The sequence below is a fragment of the Grus americana genome, chromosome 14 (genome assembly GCF_028858705.1).
Source record: "Grus americana isolate bGruAme1 chromosome 14, bGruAme1.mat, whole genome shotgun sequence".
NCBI lineage: Eukaryota > Metazoa > Chordata > Aves > Gruiformes > Gruidae > Grus > Grus americana.
Window position 1 is genome coordinate 7,259,550 of NC_072865.1, and position 21,263 is coordinate 7,280,812.

The following is a 21,263-nucleotide window of genomic DNA, read 5'->3' on the forward strand; positions in this document are numbered from 1 at the left end:
AGGTGAGTGCGGCTAGAAGGAACTGGCATATATCCAAGGAATTTATATGCCACCTTATTATAGCAACTGTATCAGTAAATAGATGGTGTTTTCTGATTACGTTTCACAATTTTGGTGAGTGAGACACAGAAAAGCCAGTAGTCTAACCAGAAATTTCTGTCCATTTGGGAATTTGAACAGAAGCGTCCCATATTGCAGACCAGCACCCTAACATACGCCTTTCCTCTCTGTTGCCATGCAGCAAGGGGCAGATGGATATTTCAGTGTGTCTTTGTCATGGGGTGTGTTGACATTTTGTTATTTTTCTCTCCAAATTTCTATGAAATCACTTCTGAAATTTTTCCTTGTAGAAAATTAGGCATTTTGCACTCTCATTCTTTTTTTACAATTAAATTTTCTTACTCTTTTTATATTAATCCATGGTATTTCTGAATGTGAATTTGTTTCATTGTAATCTTGATTTACAATAAACCTGTATTTTAATCCAACCTCATGATTTGTCCCAAATGATCTTCAACAAATTTTATTTGTAATTGATCTCACAATATATTCATGTGAAAATAGAAAAGTAAAAGTCATGAGTGAAATGTTAATATTCCAAAATAAAAAATCCCAAAGCACAAATTCCAAAAAGGTTCAGTGTTTTCTTCATTGAAACTGATATAATATTACTGAAACATAGAAATCAGTTTTGTGTGAATAGTTTTCCCAAAGTGAATCTGTTGAGATGAAAGGGTTGCAGTCAGTGCTGAGAGCTGCTAAAACTAAACTCCCACAGCGTAGTTATAAAAAAAAAAAGTAGCAGTAATATTTTTATAGCAATAACTAGAAATCCTCATACAAAACCACTGTATGCAAAAGTTTTGAAACAGCAAAGATGAATTTAAGCAACAAAATTCTGGTATTGAGTATTCTTCTTTACCTTGTTCTGCCGTCCTCTCACCTTGTAAACCACTTCCATGAAAACTCATCCTTTCTGTTTTTGCAGCAATGAACCTGGTCGGAAAACAGAATGAAAATTAATTTAATGTAACATGGGTAATTGTGTTCCATCTCGATTCCTCTACTGTTCTCGGCATCCCAGGGTCTGACTGCCTTCCAGGAGTGTGCCAAACAGTGTGACTCGCATCTGGCACGTGTTTGTTCTGTCATTCCCTCCTCGGGGGAAATAATTTTCAGTTGAGTGATTGGCTAGGAATTCTTCTTAAATATGTGCACATAGGATGCTAAATATTTGCTAGAAAAAGGGCAGGCCAAATAAATTCCTCCTAGAATGGAGGAAAATGAAGTTTGTGAGGATTGTTATGTCTCATTAGAGTTAATATAGTGATTAGGCAGAGCAAAGTGGTTACCTATGCACATGAGACATGGTGGTGCTGACCACATCTGCAGCAATCACTTCAGGAGGCTGTTAGGTAGCATGGGTGTTTGTCATTGAACTTGAAGATAAGGACTAAGACCTAGAGAATGACCTGTGCCATCAGAGAGAGCACTCGGATGTGTAGCCCAGCATTACCAACAGGAGCTGCTGCAGAGGGTTGTGATGGCAACCAAGAACAATCCACCTGTTCTCTGCTGTCCTTGGAGTTCTTTAAGTATCCTGGCGTCCCCTGTCCTCTGCCTTGCTGCATCATTACTTCCTAGTGGCATCAGGCCATTATAGCAAATGATGGGGAATTTTTGTGTTAAAATCTTTTGACTGTGCCTGCCTGAGCTTCACCATTGTTTCAGGTCTTAAAATCACAGAATGGTTTGGGTTGGAAGGAACCCTAAAGATCATCTAGTTCCAACCCCACTGCCATGGGCAGGGACACCCTCCACTAGACCAGGTTGCCCAAAGCCCCATCCAACCTGGCCTTGAACACTTCCAGGGATGGGGCACCCACAACCTCCGTAAACCATTTCCACACTGGGTCATGGCAATGCACTGCCAGCAGTTATAGGTGGCTTTTTTAGAGTAAGCCCAATATGGGACTTAATAAGTGCAACTTAAACCAGATAATAGATCCTTACCTCTGTTATCCTAGTGGGCCCTAGAATGGCACTGAAGGGCCCTATTTACCAAAGCTGCGTTTAGCTACTAAGGAACACTGAACTCAAGGACTTGAGGGGGATTTAGATGGTTTCGGATGCCCTTAGTATGACTGATGTTGTTAAAACAAAAACCACCTCAAACTCCACTCCTCTTGCCCCCAATCCTTTAATTGGAGTTACAGGTGAATTACAGTTGTCCTGTAACTCCTCAATGCTCCTTTAAAATATTGAACTGAGGCCTGATTCTACTCTTGTTGAATTAAATTCATACCTATGCAAAGAGTTTTGCTTCTATTAAAAGGAAAGCCTGTTCTACTCAGAGATTTTGGTGGTATATTATAAGAAAAAAAGGTGAAAAATCATTATTTTTTAAAAAAAATACAATGTGAAAATGTTTGCCTGCCATGCTACTCCACAGGACTAGAGGAGCGCTGAAGCTATGCCCTGTCTGGGAGACAAATATCACCCACGGAGTCTCACAGAAGGGTCAGGTTCCAGATAATTATATTCTCAACCTGTTCCCAAGTTATCCAACATGCAAAGTAGAAACAGGACTTGTTCCTCCTGAAACGCTGTGTCTCGAGGGTGTTCCAGGGTAATGAACACGGTGTGTTTATAGCCCTGTGCAGATTTTTTTTTTGTGTTACCATATGTAGAGCTTTGTCCTCGACAGCTGTCAGCAACTGTGTGTCTCAGGTGGTAGGAGTCGTCCTCTGCTCTCCTGTGCGCTCAGTGCATCGTATCTCACCCTCGCTGATTCTGCACCTATGCAGAGGCACTGCCTGCCTGGGAAGAGTTTTCCTCTCTCATTCCCATGCTCTGCCAGAGAGGGAGCAAGAAGGCATGCAGAGGCCAGATGTGACCATGAACATTTCACTGGTCTCTGCCTCAGCATCCCTAGCTGTAAAATGGGAAAAATATCTCCTTTGAATTTTGGTGGGGTTCAGTATGTGACTGTTCATAAGGGCAGACGCTGCTGTAGAAATAGATAAATTTTTTTTTGTGCGTGTGCATTCAGTTAATTAGTCATTTTAAGAATGATCGCTGCTCTGAACTGGGTTTCACTCCTGTTGTGGTTTAACCCGGCAGGCAGCTAAACAACTGCACAGCTGTTTGCTCGCTGCCTCCCGCCTCAGTGGGATGGACAAGAGAATTGAAAAGAAAAAGGTAAAATTCGTGGGTTGAGATAAAGACAGTTTAATAGGACAGAAACTTCTCATCCTAAATCCAAAATATAGCGCTGTACTGGCCGCTAATAAGAAAACTTAACCCTATCCCTGCTGAAACCAGGACAACTCCATACCTGTGTTTTTGTCCCTCGTTCCTATGGCGACTTGGATTGCCCATCAGCAAAACATTTCCAGGCACTTTAAGCACTGCTTCCTTACACTGGTGTTTTGGGGGTAAAAATGGAGGAAATTGTTTCTGACAAAGTAAATGCTTTGATCTGCTATAAGTATGGGTTGGGTTAGTTAAACATTCGTATGGAGTAGAGGTTTTTGTGGCTTGGACAGTGTGCGTAGTCGTCATTGGTTTTTTAGGCTACAAAACAAATTGGGGGTGACAATTTTTACTGGCCCTCTCAGCAGTACAAGTTCTTCTCCAGGAAGCTTGTACCTGGACAATGTGTCATTCTGTAACAAGACAAATAATGAGATTTAGTAATTTTGGGTGTAAAAATTATGATCAAAATGAAGAAGGCGAGCTCTTTCTTACGTAGCCCTCTTGCCTTCGCTTATCCACCATCTGCTAGCTGCTGTTGTACCGAGTGTCCGTCTGGCGCTCTGTACCATTCTGCCTCTGGTCCAGAGAGTTGCCCTCGGTTCCCAGGAGGGCTCTAGACTCTGAAGCACTACTTGAAACTGCTGTGCTGGTTGGGTTGTTGTTCGTGGCATTGCTCAAATGAAGCCTCTGGTGCCCCCTCGTAGGGGAATTAAAGGCCACAGGAAGCTCTTGGGAAGGGATGAGTAGAAGAAGAGGGGGTACTGCTGTCCTTGCTGGGTTCTGTGAAACATTGGACACCTAACTTTAAAGTGATCTTGACTTCTGGGGGCTTTGCCCTAAAGCAGGCTCTGTTCCCATAGGATACAAAGCGTACAAGTCACGGCTACGTGCAGGATTCTGGCTGAGGCTGTTTCTTGCAAGGCTGAGTGGTTTCCAGGCGCAGCACAAAGTGCTGCTCCCTTTCTTTTGCTCTGCAACTTTCATGTGTTCACATGGATGCCTCTGTTCTTCATCCAGCTTTCCCAGCAATTGGAAAGAGGCTAGAGGGGAAACTAATATCAGGAGCTTAACCTCAAATGCCCTGTCAATATGATACTTTTTGATAAAAGCTCTTATAGATGTTATGAACAAAAATCTATCTTTCTTCAGGCTATTGACTTTCCTGTAAAGAGCAATGCAGAGCAGTGTCCTTCCTTCAGGAATCTCAGAGGCAGATTAAACACCACTCCTTGGAAGGACCTTATTCTCATCTAAGTATTATAGTTTTCTGACTAATTTAAATTTATACTTATTCAGCTTCATTGCTGTCATGGCTGCTACTCAAAATAGAATTTTTCCATAGGTGAAAGTCTCCAAATGCTGAACTGGCAAAAGGCAGTCTTATGCCAGATTTCTTAAAATTATCACTCTATTTAAAATTCCACTTTAAAAATTAATGTGGGTTAATTTCAAGATGATATATCTGTAAGAAATGCCTTTTAGACGAGGAGTTTCTTTTCTGCTTATGTTCTTCTCCCTCCTTCTGTATCACCCTGTGCAAGCACCCTGCGAAATTCCGTGTGGCTGTATAATATGCAGTCATTAACTCTGCTTTCAGGTTCATGGATATAGTCAGTACTGAGGTCGTGGTAGCCTCTCTGTAAGGGATCTAAAAGTAATTTAGATAAAATGATAGTTTAATGTGATTCACTTTCTTCTGTTCAATAATTTTTTTAAAGGATGGTTTCACAATTTTCTGGTATTTTCTTTATTAAAGATCTTTTCCTTTGTTTTGTCCTCTGTAAAGTTTATGATTTGCTGTACTAGGAAATGTAATGTTTTGCAGAGGGGCTGGTTTGGTTACATTCTAAACATTTCTCTGCTTCTATTAACACTGAAAGTGTCAAAAAAAGATTGAGGGTGTCAGGAGAAGAGAGGTTATTTTCCTTGCTTGACAAAGGTGGCATCTTGAGTGAATTCTGGGGTCCCCTGCGAGCCCTCCTTGAGCCCAGGGCACGGTGGCTTTCCTATGCCTGTTACTCTCCTCCTCCTTTGCTACCACTTCTCAGTGGTTGCTCAGCTTGCCTCACTGGTGACATCATATGCAGTTGCTGGTGAGCCAAGCGTGAAGTCAAGGGAAAGAATACCACTTCAATAAGATGTATGATCTGCTTAAGCTGTTCCCAAATAACAAAACTCTTCTTTTCCTCCCTGGTAAAAGGGAGGAGGATGGAAGACAGAAGTAGTAGTGACAGCAGCAAAGCTGAGTGGTTTTCAAAAGGATTCTGTGAGAGATCAGCTGTTTTGAGTAAAGAAAGCAGAAACTGAGAACAGTTTTGCCGTAAATTAATTCTGAGCACTACCAGGAGAAATTGTGATGCACCGTGATAAAAATTGTCATGTTTATTTCTCACTTGGCTAGTAATGCACTGTTGTCTGTCTAGGCTCTGTTGGCTTTGGGTTTTTTGCATCATCCTTTTCCTGTTAGTAAATGACCTATGACATCCATAAAACTTTTCTGAAACAAATCTGGGATTATCCTACCCCAGGGATGATCTAGATCTGTAGTGATGCACACTGTGCAGTGCGAAGATGCTAGGAGCTGTCTTTCCGATGCATTGGCTGCCCAGGGAAGTGGTTGAGTCACTATCCCTGGAGGTATTTAAAAGAGGTGTAGATATGGTGCTTAAGGACATGGTTTAGTGGTGGACTTGGCAATGTTAGGTTTACAGTTGGACTGGATGATCTTAAAGGTCTTTTCTAATCAAAATGAGTCTATGATTGGTGTCCTGGGCTTGATTTAAAACTCTGATCTAAGCTTGATATGTGGATCCAGCCCCCCTTTTTTGTTGCAGATTCTTGGGTGCCTAATCAGGACTGCACCTGCACTGTATTTTCTCTTCAGTGGGAGTATTCATAAAGTTTCTCTTTTCCCTGGTCTCCAGTCCTAGTGGGACAAGTCAGATTTGGGTGTCTTTGAGATTCTTGCCCCTTTGCAAATGTGGTTTAAATTATTTAAAAAAAAAAAAAAATCACTAAGAAGCTGGGCTAAAAATATGTGAAGGTGCCAGTTTACTTGCTCAGCTGAGATCTTGGCTTGTACCTGTGAATCTGTTGTGTAGATATTTAAATGAAAATGTCCTGCTCTTGCTTTCTAGACCCTCCATCCTTCTACTCTTACTGATGCTGTTGATCCTGGGTTCCTTGTGTGCTCCTCTGCACTCTGCCAAGGTGCAAAATTTGACTTCTCTACTGCCTCTGATCATAGCCTTCTCCCATCCATGGGATGCTTCCTCCAGTCTTGTCTGGTAAGCCTCCTTCCTTTCAGAGTAAAATCCTTCTTAAAAAGTCATAATACCTGTGAAAGTAGATAGGTAAATCCCAGGATAGATAGGTAAATCCCAGGAAAATCCACTTTGGAAATGGTAAAGCAAAATGTTTTTCACTTGCTCGACATTTTCTTCAATGAATTGAAGGGAAAAAATAAAGAGTAAAAGAATTCTTAGCTTCTTGTGTGTAAAGCTTGAAACAAGCTGAGATGCCTAACTTGAGCGCATTAAAGGTGTGGAGTAAGGCTCTAAAAAGCTTGATTAAAATCCAGTGACATTGCTCAGTTTGTGTGAAAGATCAAAGTGAACATGTGAATTGCTTGTAAATCACCTTGTTCCTCTGGTGTCCCGGCAAAGCAGCAGTGAGTGCTGCCATGGCGCGATATCTGGAGGAGTCCTGGATGGTCAGGGCTGGCTAAAATGATGGTTCCCTCCCTGATGTTTTTTCATAAGGGCCACACCTCAGATGGTCACCCAGCAAAGAACACATAGGCTTTTGACTGGAGACAATTTCTTCTTAGTGTTGGATGTACAAATACTGATTTGCTAAGTAAGGAGAATGTTATGTGCTTGTTGTCTGAGGTCAGTGGTTGGTTTCAGCACATTTCCTGCATGCATGATGCTCAAAGCTGTAGAGAGCTGCTGCTCCTATTCAGCTCACATAGCTATCATAACTTCACATAAACTGCTATTGAATATGCCAAACTGTCAGCTCTGTGCCACCTCTCAGAGGGTCCAGCAATTTCTCTTGGTTAAGGGGGTATCTGAGAAGCTGCTGGTTTTGCCCTGCTAATTTGTGAAGATAAGAGTTTTGTTTAAAAATTCTCAGCAACATCTCGATCTGTCTTACATTCGGCTAAAGTGGGAAAGTTATTAACCTTGAGTGAGCAGAGTTTGCTTTTTAAAAAAATGAATCAAAAGAACATGTTTTGATACATTAAAACATGCATGTCATAAAACTGCTGTTTCTGTGCCTGCCAAAGCTGAGAACTGTTCAGGTGTGGGAAAGAGCAAAGAGGAAAAAAAAAAACCCAATAAAAACTATCCAAGCCTAAAGGAAATATTGGGAAAGGAGATGAAAGACAGCCACCTGGGATGCCCATGAAACAACTGATTTTAATCCCCTGCTGGTGCTACACGTTTCCTTAGAAAGGGAATTTATAGATAAAGGAAAGATTGCATGGATAATGTGCTTGGTCACTGTAACCCTTGGCTTGGGGCCACAGGCTTGCCTTACAGGCAAGAAACAGCGCTTTCTTGCAGAGAGCAGGAATTCCCCTATTTCATGCTTCTCCTCTGTGGATCTACTAGTCCTTTAGTGAAGGAGTGTTGGCGTTTAGTTTTACAGAAAGGAGGCAGCAACAATCACAGACAAATGTGCACAAGGAGGACTTGGGAACTGCTTAGTCTTTGGAAAAATGTTTCAGCTGAGAGAAACTTGTAACTGATCGGAAAGACTAGAAAGAGTTTGGAAATGGTAGCACCAGCTTCATACTGCTGAGATGAAGTTTGCTACAAAGTGGGCTTATGAAAACCTTCAGAATTACAGCATTTGTCCTGCTGCAGCAGTATGAGAGTTTGGATGGTGGCCAGGATGCCATCTGCAAGTGTCCAACAAAAGTCCCAAACACTTTGTAGAACAGATATTGCCCACTCCCCAACAACAGTTCCAGCCAAGTGGGAATGGAGAAATCTTGTAAGATTAGCAGGCTACAGGCTAGAAGCAGAGCGCTAACCTTGTCTGCCTTCAAAGCCAGGGCTATAATCTCTAAATTAAATTTACATGATTTATCACATCTAGGGAGATTGGTGAAACAACTAGAAAAACTAGAGGAGAGTGGAGGCAAGATGATAGCCTTTGGACTAGAGGGATTTTCTCTCATCAGTGGTAAAATGCACAACTCAAACCACTGAAATGGGATTAGTACTGGGTCCCCAGACCAAATTGTTCTGAAACACAGAGGTGTTTAATATATTACTATCAAAATGCAATATCTCAGGACAGTGACCCATCTGTTATCATGGAGAAATCAGATGGAAAGTGCATTAGAAGTTGGAATTTGTCCCCACTGGGAGAACTGCACTGAGTCATGGTGATATATGGGATCTGTGCAAAGGGAAGAGAAAACATTCTCCCTGTGATTTATGTATTGCATAATCACTGCCACTTTCCACAGCATTTCTATTCTCTTGGCTGCAGACAACGGCAAAAAGAGGTTCCCCCGGCTCCTTTGCAGTCTGATTATACTGGGGTTTTAGCAGTGGAGAAGCTGTGTTAGGATGGTGGAAATGTGTTTGAAAAGCAAGGAGAAACTAATCCAATAGACAAAGGCTAACGGAAGCAGACCTAAGAGATGAAATAGCAGATTTGATGCATTTTATTTGCTTGATGCCTTAATGGATGGAGTTGATACATAGAAGGATGGTTTTCTTAAGCATCTTATGTATGTTGCTTCTTCACAGCTAGCTTTCATGGCATCCCATAAAAGGCATCGTGTAAATGTAAATCCATGGAGAACTAAAAGGGAATTCAGGCCGTACAAGGCCAGGCTGCTTTCTGACCAGCGTGGGTCTACAACCACGCTCAGTCCATGGGTCACAGAGAGCTAAAGCCACATTTATGTCTGTATAGCTAAAATAAGAACTAGACCCAGGACAGTAGAGTAAAACTAGTTTCCAGTAATGACAAATTCATAGGATAAGGGAAAGCCTGAAAACACTTTATCCTTTGCTCCCAGCATGGTGCTGTCTAGTGGCAAAGTAGAGTGAGAATTTCTTCTCACCGACTCTGGACCCTGAAGCACGATGGTGATATGATTTTCCTTTCTGCAACTGCTGAGCCTCTGTTCACAGTAAAACTCACCCTGTCTTTCCTTCTGTGATCCCCTACTCCATCACTTTCCACTGCTACTTAGCTATAGAGGCAGTTTGCCTTCATCCAGCTATATGCCTCTGGTTGTACCTTCCTGCTTCTTAAGTAACATGTACAGCTAAGACAGGAATAAAGCCACACCCTGAAAATTTACCCCACACACTTTGCAAAGGGACTGATTAAAACTTTCTTGTTATCCCTAGGAAATCTGGGTACCTCCTAAGAAAGAGCTATGAAATGGTTTCCCCTGTTAACTGCTGGGATCTTCTTAGGAATCCTATCATATTTCATTTTTACTATCTGTTACTAGAACTACCCAGGTGGCATATTGAAGAACACTTGTCAAAAAAAATGTAGCATTGTTCTTTTATCAGGAATAAATTAAATTTATCTCAACCCAATTACTCCTTCTGAAATTACTATAGATCCAGGCAAAGAGGAATCAAAGATAATGTATTTTCTTCATTTATTGCATTAGCATTCATCATTTCTCCTTGTATTTTTCCATCTTTTTTCAATAAAACCCCGAGGTATTTAAAGGCTAGTGAAGACCATCTTGGGTTTTTTGTTTTGTTTTTGCTGAGTTTTGCAGATTAGCTGAAGTTGGCATGTGGCCAGCCTCATGTCCGCATAGTCTCTCTTACAGCTTGTTGGTGAGGTGCCGCTCCAAGGAGACACCTCATTAAATTCATGTTGGTAAATGTTTGTCACCTTCTCAGGAGCTCCACGGTGATTAAGGTTGGGATTTTCCTCACCTAACTTCATCTCCCTGAGCACATTTGAGGCAGTTCCTGGATTCATGCTAACAGGTGCTTTCACAGGTAGCCAGCATTGCTTGCCCTCTAATGTGTCTTTCTACTGTTGAGGGAGCCTGGTGGACCAACTTAGGTTACATATTTCTTTTTTTTAATGCTTAAAATGAGATGAATTCTATCCTCTAATTCTTTCAAAGCTATTTACTTGACTGTTTCTTCTCTCTGGCTGCCTTTGGCAAGAAGCTGTTTCAGATCAGTTCTCCCCGCACAAAGAGATTCTTACTCAATTCTTCCGAGGCTTGACCTTTCTGAGGTTTTTCATTTATGCCACCTGCTTCCCACATTTGACACAGCCCTAAATAGTTTTGTACCATCTCATGAATTCTCTTCAGAGTTATGTTTTACATTGGTCACCTCCAAGTTTCCTCTTTCCCAACAAAAACAGGTCATGTTTGCCCAGTGCTTCCGTGTGAGGTGCCAAGCTGCTGAATCAGTCTTGTATTGCCTAAACTCTTTCCTCGCAGCAACATCTTCAGGGCCAAACTATTACTTTTCCAGAGTGTGAGAGTGAGGGAGAGGAAGGACACAGGGAAACGTTTTTCTTGGCTGGGCCACTCGTACTGGAAGAGCCTTGGTGCAGCTGAATGTCTCCACAGATGCAAGGAGGTTGCAGAAGGCAGTACAGTAGCACCATGAAGGGGGTTCATGCCAAGATTTATACATTGGGAAGTTCTGGGAAAATGGAATGGATTCATTGTTCTCTGGGTTGTTTTTTTTTTCTCAGATAAACTTTTGGGAACCTCAGGCACGCTGGAAAGGAGTTTGGAGGGTTGGAGAGCAGCTTCCAGGCCACAGACACATATTACCCTCTACTCCTTTTCATACCCACATACACTGAAATTCTTTTTCCTATTGTCAGGGTTGTTTCTTTAACTTGGAAATCAGAATCCTGTGGTCGGAAAGACCATAAAACCAGAGCATAGTTCAACACTACCTGAATGGCACTGTGATAATATCAGCTATACTTTGTCCAGTTTGCAGCTGGTTTTGTGTAATCACTTGTCCAGCACTGTACCTCTACATAAAGTGGAGCACCTTGATCACATTGTCAGTTTACTGCTTGCTTAAATGTAATCCTGTGCCTTTACGTGCTCTCGGGAGCTTTTAGCTTTAGGTACACACTGAGTCTTGAGACAACAGTGTAAGGAAAGCTGATACGAAAGAGATAAAGAGTTTTTTTTAGAGTGAAAGGAATGATGATGAAGTTGGGAGGGGAGAAGCTGATTAACATCCTGGGCTTGCTCAGATGCATAGACAGAAATTAGTCTTCCCTCTGGTATGAGGGATGGGGTAGGCTCATCCTGTCCCACTCCAGCTTGTCCTTTCACTGTCCCAGGCTGCTCCTGAGGCTATGGGGCTGAGGTGTGCAGTGCAGCCACCTCATTAGCTCTGCCTCTGCTGCTGGAGGAATCACAGGATGTGTCTGCCAGAGCTAGGCAATCTTGCACTGAGAGGGGAAAAATATCCACTGTAAACCTCACCCAGAACGTCACTGATCTGGAAGAACAACTTTCAGGAAGCAGGTGAACAAATGATTTATCACAAGGCAGTTTTGACCCTTGCCAGGGTCTTATTAAACACCTTTCTTTACGGCTGACTGTGTAGCGTTGAGATACTGGTCACGAGGCATTGATAAATGTTTTTCCCATCTTACTTTCCATTACCTGGGCCATAGTGAGAGAGTTTTAGTCTTTGAAAACATATTAGGGAAAGCCTAAGAGGAAAGAAAACATGCGGTCAGAAAAGTGGTGTGCTCTGCTGGTGCAGTGTGGGCTGGGTGGCTTGTGCTAATTAATGGGAATTATTTCTTTGGACTCTGTTTTATTTAGTTATGGGGCTGATGCAGCTGTGGAGAGTCTGCTGGTCCCTCACCAGCAATGGACCTGTATGTAGACAAGTTCTGGTTAGTTCCCACAGAAAGAGTTGTAAAATACAATAGCTTCTAACTGGGGGAGTCATTAGCTGCTGCTCCCTAGGGACATGAGAGATTCCCTGCCCCTTGGAAATCTCTCATCAAAAGCCATGTCTCACATCCCAGGTTCAGCTCATCAAAGTTTGGTCCTGAAGCATCTATGTTAGCCTCCAAACAACCTCCCCTTTCAGTCTGGAGAGCGTGAAAGGCACCTGCCCAGTGCTGAGACCTCAGTGGAGCGAATCTTCCTTTGGAGATGTCTCTCTTCTCGTGAGGGCCCAGGGTGACTAGTTACTATTTTCTCATTTCAGCATCCCAATTAGATGTCTGCAACCCTGTGGGGTCAAGCTGTGTCTGGCTTCCCAGTAAAACCGCTGCTGGTTAATGAAGCATGTGGGATTCTGAGCCTTTTGCTGCCAGGGGTGGGAAGAGGAAACCTTGTAATTTCCACCTCAAAAGGGAGGTATCCCTTGTCCCGTGTTATCAGGGTGACAGCACGCTTTGTCCCATAAGGGCTTTAACTTCATGGTGGGAAACTAAGAAAACACTAGATTATGTCTAAAGGAAAGCTTTGAATCTGCCAAATACTTGTGAGGCAGCAAAACTTGGAAAGGGCCTGGAACGGGGCTGATTTACAACTGCTTTGTGGGTGTAATTTTCTTTGCTTTCTGGTCCTAAGCTGTATTTGCTTTGGGAGAATACCACCGTGCGTGTTTCAGTGTGACATTTACAATCTTCCTCATGCAAATTGGCCCAGCGGCAGCCCAGGGACAGCAGACCATGAACTTATAAGGGTTGGCAGGGAGGATGTGCAGCGAGGTCAATATGGGGCTGTGATTTTTTCCTCCCTGCGAGGAGGGAACTGGATCAGTTGCTGTGGAAGGATGCTCTGGAGAGCTGATGCTGAATTATTTTCTATTCACTTCAGTTGCCCTTTTTCTCAGCAAAATCAAACTGGTATTTTAGGGCCGTGCTGCCCAGTGTCAAGCCTCCAGGTATTTTTTTTCACTGAGTGATGGTATTTAGTTTATTATTTATTTGTCTGTTTGGCTATTTTTAAGAAAAGCTGTGAGAATATGTTTTGTTCCTCTCTCCTTCTTCCCCAGACCCTTCCACAAATTTTAAAATCATCTGGTATAATTTTGTTAAAAAGAAGAAAGGAAGAGAAAACTCGTTTTGGAGCAAAACTTGAATCTCTATTTAGAAACAAAATATTTTGGAAGGAGGGAAAATGAGGTTCTGTAATGGGAATAGATTTTTATGGTTCACCCTGGAGTGTGCTCTTGAGTTCCCATGGCAGTGCAGGGAAAGAAGATACAGAATAGGAATGATGATACAATGATATTGGGCACTGCAAAGCTGGGCGGGTGGCTGTGGTGGTGTTAGAAGCAACAAACCCACCTTGTAGCTGCATGGGGTGCAGTGTAGGGCGAGATACTGCAATCTTCTGAAGAGATGGAAATGCTGGCACTGGTAATATCTTGGAGATAGGTAAACTATGCAGCAAGAGCTGGCCCAGATTTTGTAATTGGCTAGATATGGCACTGATTTATATCAGGAAGGAGTTTCATGCGGCGGGGCACTGTAGGGAGACAGTTGCTTGTGATTTACTAATTGTGCCAAACTGGCTTTGAGTTTTATTTTTAAAAATCCTGTGTAGTCTCTTTTTTCCTGCCGCCTTCTCCGGTACTGAGCAGCACTAAATGCTGTCTGCCACCGAGGACATTTAAACTAACTTTTTCAAAAGTGCTGATGAAGCAGAACACACTTTTATTGCTGTCATAATATCTCTCAAGCTTGCTTCCTTTATTGTGTTTGTAGAACGCTGACCTTAATAAGTTCAAACCCCAAGGAACGGAGGGTGCAGACGGTAGCCCCTGAATGACAGCCCATCTGCTTGCGTGTCTTGCAGGCCAGAATGACTTCATTACAAGGCGGTGTTAAGCTGAGTGCAGAGGCTGGCAGGAAAGCTCAGCTTTGCTGTACCTACCACTATGCTCTTGCCCCATTTGATCCCATGGTGCGTGCCAAGGTAATTGGCAAAGAAGTTGTGTTCCTCCTGCTGGGAGACTCATTACGCAGCATGTTTCCTGCGAGCGGGGAAACGCGCTCTTTGCGTGTCAGCATATTTACACGCTGGTGTAGGACAGAGCTGGATGGCTGTCTCCTGACGAAGGGTGCACGGAGTTAGCTAAAAATTTTAGACAGCAAGGGAAGGAGGGGGCAGGGCATGGTGAGCAGACTGCTGTAATAAAAGGAGACTGCTACTCCTGAAGCCCATCTGTACCTGCCTAGGAAGCTTTAAAAAGACTCTTCAGCTAAATGCCCCTCAGTGCTATGACAAGCAAAAGCTGGATGTTTGGAGACCCCGCTCTGGACCCAGTAATCATACTCTATGAGTCTGGAAGACTCCTGATGCATGTAGATCAACATCCACATGTTACCCAACAGTGAACACACACATGTCCTGGTATCCGTCAGTCCAGGCTGCCAGTGGGTGGGAACAGCCAGCTGACCCCCACCCAAAGCAGTCCAAACCAGAAGGACTGTCAGGTCTGTCTCTTCTAAAGAGGAGGCAATTCCATAGTCAGGCTTGAAACTATAACATTCAGTCTACTGTCACAGGCAAGAGAGATTTCTCTTCCCTTAGCTGAAAAGGGCTTGAGCCAAGTTCTCAGTGCACTTTGATCTTCTTTTAAGTTTGCAAATATGCCTCAGCTCCAGCCTGCTGTGGCATCTCCTGCAAGCCTAAGCCAGTCTGCAGCTCCGTTACTGTCTTTGGGTTTGATGGTGCTTCAGACTCCATTGGATTTCCTCAAATTGCACAGTCTGTTTATCCCCAAATTCATATCTCCTCCCTTTCCCCGATGCCTCTTGCCCTCACAGTCCTGCCACTGCACCTATCTCCCAGTCAAAAACCTCTGGAGCGAGATCCCTCTGACCAGGCTGCTGGAGTGATTCACTTCAGTTCTCGGCTGCAGCAGCCTCCCTGTGTGCGTTTATGATGGCAGCACACTCTCCAAAGCCAGAGGCCCTACTATTTCTGTCCTGGCCTTGGTCTGGGAAGACTGTGGTGGCAGATTAGGTTGTGATTTTGTAATAATGATAAAAGGTTGGGTGTGCATGGAGCTGTGTATGCTCTTAGCTGACTTAACAGTAACTAATTAATTTTCCCAGCAGTGTGACTCACTGGGGCATTGTTTTCTCCATCTGTGGCTAAAGCCCTCTCCAAAGCTTTGTTCTGTCAAAGTTACTGACACAGGATAAGACACACGTATTCTTATCCCGTTGTTACACCCTCTAATTGCTGTTTCCTGTTCCTTGGTATTTTTTTTTTTTTTGGTCCAAATGAGTATGGAAGTTACTTCTGAGTGAAAAAAATTGACTCTACTAAGTCCTACTGTGGTTTCTGTGAGAAATATCTCCTGGTTTATGTGCTGCCTCTCCCTCTTGGTGCATCTTGGTTAGGATGTTCTACCTATAAACCATGTCTCTGAGACTCAGACTGGGTACTGGGTCCTGTCAGGGGATCAGTAGCTGGGGACAGTGATTGAAGCTTTTTGGCAATTTGCTTTCAAATGTCTTGGCCACAGGGGTAATTTAGATCTAATGAAATGTAGAGTAGAAAGGAGGTCATCTCTAAGGCCAGAAAAGGCAGCTTATGTCATTTACTCAGCACTGGCTTTAAGACAATCAGGTTGTCTCAGAGCAGAATATCCTGTGGGTTTCTTCTCCCTTCTCTTTCTTTGATGTTGGCACTTGCTTGGGAAACATGGGCTGCTAGAGGTGTTGAGGCGTATCTGAGCTCTCAGGCTGAGTGGGGCTCTGCTGGGGCCAAATAAGTGAGGATAAAAAACCTGGTGGCCCAGGTTTTGCCATTAAAAAAAAAAAAAAGATGACAGTAAAAAACCTTGTGTTTGTTTGCAAAGTCATTGCACTATTTGCATGTGACTCATTGTTGTGTGAAGTACTCTAAGGTGCATCTAGATATTAACAATCTGGTTCTTCCCTTGTGTGACTCGCTTTCCCCTCTTTTTGTGCTACACGCAGTAAGGCATCAAACATCTACACCTCGCAGCAACAGCTGTCAGCGTAACAGCATGTGTGAGCAATCCCCAGCCCTTGTCTGCAGGAGAGGGAGCAGTGGATGGTCTGACTGAAGGTTTTCCATTCTGCCCAGAGCCCAACTGGTGCACAGTTTTGTCATATTTGGCCAAAGAAGCACAAGTTTTTGCCTTGTCAATATTTCTTGTCCAGCTCCTTTTTTAATCCTGCTCACTCTTATTGCTCTCTCCAGTGCACTTGTTTTATTTTTGCTTCTCTTGATTTCCACCTCTGTTCCTTTGTGGCACAACCTTTCCACATCTTTAAGTTCATGGCCCTTGTTCTGTGTGTTTGATGCCGTTTTAAGTAGCTTTGCAGTTTCTTTTTCTTCCTCAGTCCCTCCAGAATTGATATCACTCAGTCAGGTCATAATTTTTTCCCCTCCTATAGATTCTAGCTCCACTTCTCTGCTGTTGTAACAAAGGTCCCTCGGTCCCAGACTAATTCACTGCATCCTTTCATAGCTTCTGCATGTCTTTGTAATGATCTTTTGTTAGACTGCTGTCAGCAGCTGGATGTGTTTTCAAATATTCTCCGTCTTTCCTGTTGCTGAAGCTTTGCTGGTGGATTGAACCTGGTGCCCTGGACCTCTGAGCAAGGAGAACAGGGACTTTCTCATCCCCGTTTCTGAGCCCAGGGAAACAGCTTGGTGAGAAATGGAGATGGGAATTAAGCACTGATTTTCTCCAGTGTCAACACCATGATCATGAAATAGTGTCTGCTGCTCTGTGTGATATTGCTTTGGAAGGGGACAGGAGCCACAGCAGGTGCTCATTTCCTGTAGTTTAATTTGTGCCCTTTGCCTCTCGCCCTGACTCTGGGCACCATTGAAAAGAGTTTGGCCTTGTCGCCTTCACTACTTGCATCAGGTATTGATACACATCGATAAGGTCTCCCTGAGCGTTCTCTTCTCCAGGCTAAACAACCCCAGCGCTCTCAGCCTTTCCTTGTACGTCAGGTGCTCCGATCCCTTACTCATCTTCATGGCCCTTTGCTGGACTCTCTCCGACATGCCCATGTCTCTCTTGTCCTGGGGAGCCCAGCACTGGACACAGGACTCCAGACGTGTCTCACCAGCGCTGAGCAGAAGGGAGCAACCCCACCTCCCTCGACCTACTGGCAGCCCTCTGCCTAGCACAGCCTACGATGCTGCTGGCCTGCTTTGCCATGGGGGCACATCGCTGGCTCATGTTCAACTGGTCCACCAGGACAGTGATGTGCGCTGCATGTTGCAGTGTCTTTCCGTTTAATTTGTGTCATTAGTGTTTCTTCTGGCTGCTGAAGCCATTTCTGTTTGTATTAGAGTGTTCCAGTTTGTACTGAGTATTATCAGATTGCAATTTGATGCGAAATGGGCAAAAGCTGATTGAAGGGCCAAGGCAATTCTCTCCCTCATCATCTTCCAGAATAAGCACTGCTGTTGCAAGCTCCAAAAACACCTGTGAATGAATGAATGTTCTTAAATTCTTGGATGACTTCCAGCATCTGTCTGTGGGGAGGATAATCTTTCTGTGAAGAAAGGATGGAAGCCTGTGTATATACCAGGGTGACATTAAACTGAGCTACCCTTCCACTCGCATTTGTTAATAATCCATTGCATATGTTTAGGAGGCTTAAAGGCCCAACGTGAATTTCTTCTTGGGTGAAGGAGCTTTGTACAATATGGTTTGCTGGGCCCTAGAGATGAGCAAATCTTCCTCAAATATTTTGAATCATTGATGGATATTTGTTCCCAGCTTTAATCATTCCTGTCATACCAGTCTCATTTTTACCCGGGTGACTGTTTCTTGTGGCAGGAGGGTGAGACAGTGGCACGCTCACATCAGAATGGAGATGTCTCAGCACAGCTGGGAGTCCTCAGGGCTTGCCTGGGAGCAACTTGGATGCTCTGCACAGTGATAGGATCATAAGAGAGTTGCCTCTGAAGTAGCAGAAAGGGCTTCCCAAACTCCTTCAGAGACCTGCCTGTTCATTCACATGATTTCCACACTGAATGTGGCAATCGTTTCCCTGAGTAAAATTCCAGAGAATTGCAGCCTCTTCAGCAATCCCTTCTCTCTCTTGTTGTCTTTGATAACTGGGTGTGCAGCAGATGTGGGGAAAAAACCTGCCCAACCTTTTTCCTCTGCCTGTGGCAATCCTCAGGTGCTCTCATATCCCTGTCTCCCAGCACCACCAGAAAAAAAAACGCCAAACTGTGCTGTTCTCAAATGAAAAAATCCCACCCAGCAACATAAAAGTTTCTTTGCTGCGGAGGGTCAGCGGTAGGTGGATTACACCCTGAAAATCCCCTGGCAGTTCTTAGAAAATAGGATTTAGATCTTTGTATAAAGGCAACTTTTATTAAGCAAACTGCTATCCAGTTGGCTCCCTGGAGTGCTGAGCTAGGTGAATTTAGGAAGCTTTTAGCCAGGAAATTGGAGGGACATGGTTATCTGTCACAGACTTAAAAACTCTGCCAGTGCCCCCAGGGATGATGCTTCAATACAGATGCAGGAAAAAATCCGTATGTAGTCAAAGCAGTGAAGAGCGTGGCTACCAGGTGATAATATTTTCATTTAGAATCAAAAGGAAAGTTCCCAATTTATTGTGGGTTTCTTCAGTGATCAGCTAAGAGAAACTGAGGCCTTTAAACACTACAACTTTCTTTATTTACCCGTATGGTGGTTTTGTTTGTGGTGATTGCTTTCTAAAATGTTCACTGCAATACTTGGTAGGTTTAAGAACAAAATGAGCAACAGCCTTGTTTCTGAGGACAAAAGTAAAGAAGGTATGGCCAATGCTTTGAGAAAAACTATATGTGTATGTGCATGCATGCACGTTGCATATTATAGAGCCAACGTCTGTGGCTGAGATGCACAGAGCTGCTCAGGAAGACCTTGTGAACATGGCCTTTGGGCTTACTCTGGACTGATTTGTATTTCTCAGGGTAATGTAAAAAGCCTGAAGGTTGTTGTCTTCTGCCATCTCCAATAGTTTCAGTAGCCTAGCTGGAGACCTGACAACTCTGGGGTATAGCACATTTGACCCCTTTTGTGTGATCTTGTTTGTCTGTGCTAGCTATGTAGATTACGGCATTAAGAGCTGCTGTGTTGGCTTAAATCTAATGAGAGATGCTGTCTTATGGTTCTGTTTCTCTAATGGAGCTGGGAGCTGCTTGTGAAGTTGAGTAGTAGTGATCTGGCCCTGGAAAGCTTGAATGTCATGGATAGAGTCAGCAGAGAGCTGAGACTTCTCCAGAATTGGAGCCTGAGTCCAGACAAATATCATCTGAGATCAGGGAGATAAGTTCTAGTTGCAGGAATAAAATGGGCCCTTGTTCCTGGCTAAACCCGATATTTTACTTTTTCCCCATGTGGTATCTCTGTCCTTGCCTAGAGGGAAGGGCACTGTGGAGAGCTGGGTGACCACTAACGTGTCTGCTTCACTGCACGGGGCTGTTGAGGACTAGTGGACAACACCGAGGCCACAGCAGCGTTGCAGTCACCTCCCATCTCTGTGATGGGAGCAGACAGGGACCAAATGGGTCATAAACATGCCCCTAAGCTGCAGGGGAGGTGCACCCTGTGATGCAGCCTGAGGGGCTCATCCTCGGATCATCTGAACGGGGGGACCTGTTGGACATCTGACACAGACTCAGGGAACAGCTTAGGCAGACGAACTTGGATCTGGCTGCTGAGAAATGCCCTTGGGTGTCACAGCTCAGACACAGCCAGCGACACCCTTGTCTCCTCTCATCCCCGCGGAGGGACGAGGCTCAGCAGGGTGGCACTGGGCACAGCCTGTGTTGCTTTCTCTGCTTGCCGTGCTGGCCCCTGCTGCATGGCCCCCATGGCCCCCCCAGCCACTACTGCTTGCAAACAATAATTGCACGTTAACACCTCCTTGTAGAGGTGCAGGAGGCTGGATGCTGCCATTACTGTACAGAGAAGATGGGTAGCAGGTGACTTTTGAGTTAATGAGACCTTTCGGAAACACAGCTCTCTTAGCAAAGACAATATACCCTGCTCCTTGCTTTCCCTTCCCTTTTCCCCAGTGCTCCCTTATTCCTATTCCAGGTGCTTCTGTTTCTGGAAGGACATTTATCATTTTTCCATCTTTAATGGTAGATTTTTTTCCCCTCTCTTGCGCTCTCATTTTATCTTGCCCAAGGGGTCTGTGCTACCTTTTATTAGCTGACACTTCACTTCTGCAGATGGAAATGACACTAATGGAATGTGGCTAAGGCTTTATTACAGAAATGCTGTTCACCCTGCACAAGCAAACCTCCCAATAATCCCGCAGGAAAGGAATAAACCTTGAAGTCAGGTGCAGGAGCTGCAGATGAAAAAAAAAAACAACAGGAGGGGGAGATGCTGATGGTTTAAGGAAGGAGAAAGAAATAGGAAAGAGGAAGAAACAGGCTAGGGCATACTGCTCTGTGTGCAAAAAGACACCGAAAGTAGTTTAACTGAGAACCAGCTGCATTTTATGTCCAGGTTACTGGCAGAGGTTTCTAGGTGAGAAGACAAGGCAGTGGGAGGGCTCTGCCTGACTGGCACTTCTGCCATTGCTCCAGCTTCTTGCCTAAAAGCTGTGCCAGTAAAATAACTGTTAAGGATGGTGGATGCTGTTCTGGAAGCTTTGATGTTGCTTCTGCAAGTGAGCACAGGGCTTTCAAGCCAAAGGGATGTCTCACCAAACATAGCTGTGCTAACCCAAGCTGACAAGGCATAGGGCTTTTTGCTTTCCTGAGGATAAAAACCCACCCGTGACATGCTGAGAGGTAAACATCACTGTGTCCCTGAGCTCCAGCCCCTTCTCTTCCTAACTTTAGTGAGGCCGGAGCATCCCTCTGCACTGTGAGAAGGAGGTGTTAGCACGTGCAAAGGACCCCTGAGGAGCCACTCTTGAATTTCGCCCCTTGGCTGCTGTCAACTCTAAACCCCAGGACAGAATGGTAACCAAATGATTGTAGAGATCAAGTGCTAGAAGAGAGTCAGACAATAAGCATC